This window comes from Nelumbo nucifera, chromosome 8 (assembly GCF_055504915.1).
Source record: "Nelumbo nucifera cultivar China Antique chromosome 8, China Antique-T2T, whole genome shotgun sequence".
In the NCBI taxonomy this organism is placed as follows: Eukaryota; Viridiplantae; Streptophyta; class Magnoliopsida; order Proteales; family Nelumbonaceae; genus Nelumbo; species Nelumbo nucifera.
In genome coordinates, this window is record NC_142656.1 from 27,110,005 (window position 1) to 27,117,011 (window position 7,007).

Below are 7,007 nucleotides of genomic sequence, written 5' to 3' on the forward strand. Positions count from 1 at the left end.
GCTCGATTCGAATTAGAGACTTGAGCTTGAGTTTGAGTTCGAGTTGGGCTTGAGTCAAAATCTCAGAAGTTCGAGCTTGGCTACCTTTGATTACAGGTCTCTCAAGCAGCTGAGGTGCCGAGACGAGGTCTCCCTCAATTGCCGAGGTGCCAAATCGAGGTCTCCCTCAGCTGCTGAAGTGTCGAGCTGAGGTTTCCCCTAGCAGGCAAGGTGTCGAGCTAAGGTCTCCCTTAGTTGACGAGGTGCCGAGTTGAGGTCTCTCTCAGTTGTCGAGGTGCTAAGCCAAGAACTCCCTTAGTGACCGAGGTGCCGAGCCAAGGTCTCACTCATTGGTCGAAGTTTCGTCTAGCTTGAGCTCGATTTGAATTAGAGACTTGAGCTTGAGCTCAGAAGTTCGAGCTCAACTCGGCTCGAACTCAACTACCTTTGACTACAGGTCCCCTAGCAACCGAGATGTCGAGCTAAGGTCTCCCTCACTTGGAGAGAGTGTGGCATTCTTATAATTTATAAGAAAGAGAGAGTTGGTAGGAGAGAGAGTGGCATTCTTGTAATTTGAAAGAAAAAAAAAAGCAAGAGAGAGAGTTGGTAGGAGAGAGAGTGGCATTCTTGTAATTTAAAAGAAAAAAACAAAAGAGAGAGAGTTGGTAGAGAGTGGCATTCTTGTAATTTCTATGAAAAAAGGCAAAAAATACTTTGAGATTCCACTTCCCTCATCCTCATGCCTTCTTATGTATGCATTTCAGCTTAATATATTTATATAAATTGCTCTACTTTATGTCTTTTTTTTTTGTTTTTTTGTTTTTTTATAATCCCATACTTTACTCCAGGTGGAGATGTGGCTACCTTAAAATTTTATTAAATAACAAAAATTCAAATCTCAAACAAGGGAGGACATCACCCACCTTGCCCCAAACTCTAGATAACAAAATATCTCCCTCACTCTCAACCCATCCCAAAGAAAACAAACAAAAAACTTTAAATGAATCTAGGGATAGGTAAACCAGAAAGCTCATTATCATACACCATTAGTCTTATATAATTGGGTAGTAGATAGATCATTAACAAAGTAGAATCTTGTGTTCATGGCAAAATCAACACCCAATTTGGCTAATAAGTCAATCGATCTATTAGCTTCTCTAAATACATGCTAAAGGAAACTCTACCTACATCAAGATGGTAGATATTTCAAGAAATTGATAGTGGACTCTCCAAGGAGGGAACTTCCGGTGTTTAAGAGGTTAATAAGAGATAGGTAGTGCTCTAGTTCATGTGTAAATTGCTATCACATTTAATTTTTCAAGTTGCCTTTAAATGCATTCCACTCCTAACTTTCCTCTAGACTTGTTATTCATTCATCAACTACCTCTATTGCACCTTGAGAGCCTTGCTTAATAACCAATAAATTTCAAGTTATGATTCCATGGGGCTAATTAACATACTCCTAATGCAATGTACAAGAGGAAACAAGTAACAATGATTCTATGCTAACTCTTTATTGGATACCAATTTGAGGTATCCAGATGTTTTTTCAATAACATTCCTTGTTGTAGAATACCTGATGTTGAATATCTCAACTAGGGCATTAGGCCAATACACATGCCTCCACTCATTTAGATGATATCTTTGTTCCTATAAGGTATTAGAAACTTATCACTATTAAGGTACCCAACACTACTATTGAATGGTTAAAAATTAGATTAAACATGGTTGAACCAGGTTTAATGACTGGCCAAATTTTTTAAAATTTCCTAGCATGACTAGAGAACTAATTTTCTGATAGTTTTGAAATCTGAAATTTTAGGATCGATCTTGAACTGAACTGGATCTGATTTAAAACCCAAATTAAAATTGATTATACCTGATACAGAGACCACAACGTGCAACTGCTAGAGTGGTATTTCATGCCCAAATCAGTCCTAAAATCGACCTCCAATTGAGGATGGCATAATGTATATGTAAAGCAGATTCAACAACACCATTTCAGCAAAACCGGTTCTCAACTTGCTTGGATCGATGTGGGTGTATAAACCTGATATCCTCTAATGTTTTTCTTGCAAAAACATAGTAGAGAACTGATGGAAATCATCCCCTATCACAGTTGAGTTGAATTATGATTTCTAGGATGCAAGGGAGAAGAGAATAAAGCAAGAGAGTTGAGAGAATTGGTGAATTCACCCCTACCCTCTTAATCACTTATATGAAGTACTCTCATAGTCTAATTAGGATATGAATCCAAATCAAATTTGGATCACAACTTTATCTTTAATTGATAAACACTATCTTCTTAAGAGAATGGGTGCTCCATACCCAGATCCATGCACATTTTTAACCCAAAGTTGTCATGTGATCTCTTAACCAATCATATTAGTAATGAACCTTAGGCCTATTTTCTTTAGTGGTTTAATCCCAAGGTGTCGCATGACCACTTTGGGCTTGAATATTGTATGGTGTGAGACCCACAAAGGTTTCAAACAAGTCCATAAGGGTTCAGCCCCACCTCTTCTAGAGCTGGGGCCAAATTCCCTACTCAAGGGCAATGAACCCCTGACCTAATCAGCTTGGGCTCAGTTTGGGCCTAACATTTACACATAAATAACAATTGGATTCAGCCACTTTATAAAGAACCAAGGATAATGGATTTATGTAGGATAAACTCCATTAAGTAATCAGCCCTATGATGGTATATGACCAACATTGCCCATCAGGTCAAGCTAGAAAAGAAGTGATTATCAAGTCAATTCTGATAAGTCTCTCCGCTTAATGTATGTCTTGCTTCCTAATACCCAAAAAGGTGTATGACAATATTACAAAAGCCAAAAAGAAATTTTGGTGGAGAAAAGAAGAGGGACAAAAGAAAATTAGATGGATTTCTTGGTCTCAGCCTTGTAGGAATAAATTAGATAGTGGAATAGGTTTTAGAGACCCACATGTCTTTAACCTACTTCTTTTAGCTATGATAGCTTTGAAACTATGCTTAAATACTAAAAGCTTGTGGGCCCAAGCAATGAATGCCAAGTACTACGCTCATATGTTGAAAGGTTGGGACAACCCTTGGATCCCCTAGCTTAAATGTTTCAAGCCTATGGGCCCAAAACAAGACTTGTGAGCCCTAGGGTAGCTGATCTTATTAATCATCGAAACAAATGTTGAGATGCCTCAAAAATCTACAACTTTATTTTCAATTTTGAAGTAAAAAAATCCTTAAAAACTTGATTGTTTTAGAAATGATCGGGATGATGCTTTGGTTTGGGCTCCCAATAATAAAGGTCTCAATATTTGGGTTTGCATTTTAATTCTCTTGAAAGGTCCTCTACGAATACAGAAGCTTGGAAGCTATTGTGGGCAATTCATGTTAAGCAAAAAATAAAGATGTTTCTTTGGAAGTGTTGCATAAAAGGTTTAGTTGTTCAAGAGAACCTTTTTAGGAGGAAAATAATACATTCCCCATCTTGATTCTTGGAAGGTGCAATCAGAAGAGTGAAACAGTGCTCCATGATCTATTCTTTTGTGAAAGGCCCATTGCCTTTGGTTAGGATCCAAGGTTGGTGTAATTCCTCCCATAGAGACTAATTTAAGCTCTTGATTGCGGATTCCTTAGAACCATCATAGGTTTAGGGAAGTCAAACCTTGATGCTTCTACAAAATTGCTATTCACTTTATGGAAAATTTCGAAAGACAAAAATAGGTTCTATTTTGATAATAGAGATACTAATGTTTTTCTTGCACAATTTGCTTCTATTTGCAAATCATTAGCAAAGATATCTTAGCTCTTGCATTCAAATTTGGAAAGTTGTTCACTGAATAGAGAGACCATGATGGTTTGTATTGGAGAATTGGTGGGGGCCCGTCTGAAGCTTCTTCCCCTTGCTGCTGATGATATGGATTTCTTGGCTGTTGCTCTTTTTGTGTCTTTGAATCTAGTTAATGTACAATCTCATTTAGCACATCTTTCCGTGTGAGCTGTCGACTGTTTAGAAGCCCAACAGCCCACGTTTTGATCTTTTTTTATTTGGTTAGGAAAAGATCTACCCGCCAAAAGATGATGCTCCGAAAAGATGCACAAAGTCTATTTTGGGCTATTTTCAGGAAACTCTAAATGGAGCTTTTCGACATTTTTCATTGCATCTTCATGTGAAAAGACATGTGGGAAGACGCTCCTTAACCAAATGGTCTTCAAGCTGTTAAAATCATAATGCAAAAGCTCACATTATCTTCGGCTTTCAGGTCTACCAAAAGATCTTTCAAAAAAGACTTGCTAAATAGCACCATTATTTTTGAATGAGACTCCTTGCAATTAGTGAATAGTGTAAAGGCAGTAAATGGTGATTGCCACCATAGCATTCTATTTTGTTCAAAGGCTTTAAAGCCCTTAGTGTGGGCAAGTCATTTATGCTTCAATGGGTTCCTCAAGAATTGAATCATGCTGCTCATGGTGATGCCACAATAAGCCCATGGTCTTCTTTCCCATGTAGTGAAGCTATCCCATTTTATCCCATTGCTTGGTTGCTCTGAATGTTTTATTTTCTAGTAGGTCTGAGTTTTCTAAGTGTGTAGTTGTTAGAGGTTTTTGTATGTGTCAATTTGTCTCAGGTTTGTTTTATGTGGTGGTTGTGTAGCTTCAGGTTGTTCTGTTGTTTGCTTCTTTAATGGAAATCTTTTATAACAAAAAAAAACACCCTTTTAGTAATTATCAATGTATTCAATCATATATGGGTACGCCAATACAATATATGATACTGAAAAGTTAATTTACAGCCTTTGTTTTGCAAATGAAGAAAACTTTAGTTGGATAGGCAAGAAAGAGTGCAATAGATTTTGACCATTTGATATGCCCTTTTGTTTGTGCAACTCTATACCTACACCATTCTTGAAGGAAAACTTAAGAACTTTTCTACTGCCATGTTTTATTTTATACCTTTTTTTCTATTTTATAAACCATAAAATGCAATCATTATATTTGGAGATATAAGTAAACAAATAATGCTTTAAAATGACTGTGGTTAGTAGATGCTTAGTTGTGCTAGGAGACCACATCATGAGTTGTGAGGGACTGTGGTTAGTAGATGCAATAATTATATTAGAGAAGCAAAGGCTTTGGTGTCCACCTTGAACAGCTAATTCATGTCTGTCCCAACTCCCAATATAAAGCCAATGGCATAGTGGATTCCTTGTTATGATGTTGTGAGGGTGGTGGGCTCCAAGCCTGGGGATTTTGTTTGGAATGCATCAAATTATATTACCATGGGGATTTTGTTGTGATGCTTTTAATTACCATCAAATTAGATTAAGATCTTTCAAATTTGTTTCCAGCATGACAACACCAAATTATTTACAATGACAAATTTGACTACCTTGTTGTTCATTGTTTCTTATTGTTGAAGCTTGCTTCTTTATGTTCTCTCTCTCTCTCTCCTTTTTATCCGAAAAAACAAGCTACTAAATACCCTAGATCAGATCAAATAAAGAAATTAGTATGATATGATGTAGGATGATATGCAGCATGGGATTGGAGTTTGAATGTGAATGCTATTAAATTTTAAAATGTGGATGTTACTAAACTAGAAATTTGTTAGTTCTGGGATTTAATTTGGTAAGAATTAAATGAGATTTTTTTTTTTATTATTATTCTTGATCTCTATTTCTTGCGTTCAGCTTATTTCAGTTCACTCAAGCCATGCAAACTAATTTGCATCATAATCTTGTGTTTAATCCAATTTGTGATCTCCATGAGATTAGTGTTTTCTTCTTCTCCTCTTATTATTTCACCAAATAACTCCCTTTGAAGCTTCTATAGCTTTTAGCAATCAGTGGTGCATAAAATTTGGCATATGGTACATGAGTATCTTAAAATTATCCCAACCTCCAAAGAAATGGTTCTCTTCCATGAAGCTGGAGTTGTATACATAATATATATGGAGTAGATATATTGTAGGTTTGGTGGGCTCATATCCCTTGAGGGATTCAAAGTGCCTTCATAATTTGAAGTCCTATCAAAACGCCTTCATGGCAGCCATCAACTGGGGTTTCAGAATTGTCAACTGGGGTTTACAGCTCTTCTCGACCTGAAAAAGGGTCTCAAAGATCCTTCAAATTGTCTCCTCTCTTGGGATTCAAACAACAAAGAAGATGTATTTGTGAAGGGAATATTTTTTGTATAAGCCAAGAATTTATCAAATTGAAATTAAGATGCACTTATGATTCAAATATTTTGAATGAAGAATGAGTTTTTTAAATTTTATTTATAATTGATGCTTTTTTATTTTTGTATTTAATTTCAATTTAAATGTTATAAAGAAAACAGGTTATTTAAAGAAAATTAAAAAAAAAAAGTATAGATTTAGGGACTGCCACTAAAGATATCCCTGACTGCCGCTAAGATACACGCACCGGATTTTTATAACAGCAATTTTAGAGACTAACTGTCGCTAAAAGTCATTTTTCTTATGTTCAATCCTAATCCTTGTGAACTCTACACCCCTAAATCATTATAAAGAAACCACTAAAAATACTTCACAGAAAAGCCAAATGTTTGGCTGAATGACAACATATTTGGACTTTTCAGATTTTTCACCAAACACATGGGTTAAAAAAAAAAATGTACAAATAAAATGAGAGCACGGCATCCAGCCAATGAATTTAAGGTATAGGCATGGAAAATGTTCCTATGTGCGGGCCGGATAACTTGGTCTCAGTGTACTCCCATGCCTTTTACTTTCAAGATTCAACAGATGTTGCTTCCAAACAAAATTGGGACATTTTACCTTTGGCTTTAAAAGCGAAAACCTTGAAGCTTATCCAAAACCAACCAAACCTTATTTTGCCGCACGCTATAACTTTTAGCCACTAATCTTACATCACACTAGTACTGTGGCCACTAACTTATTGGAGCAAGCAACCTGTTTAAAGGGGTGGTCTAAACTTTTATTTACAACATGATTTTAGTCTTCAGTTTATCTCAATTCTGGGCAAAGTGTGAGGTGTTTGTATCAATCACCATGAATAGTCGG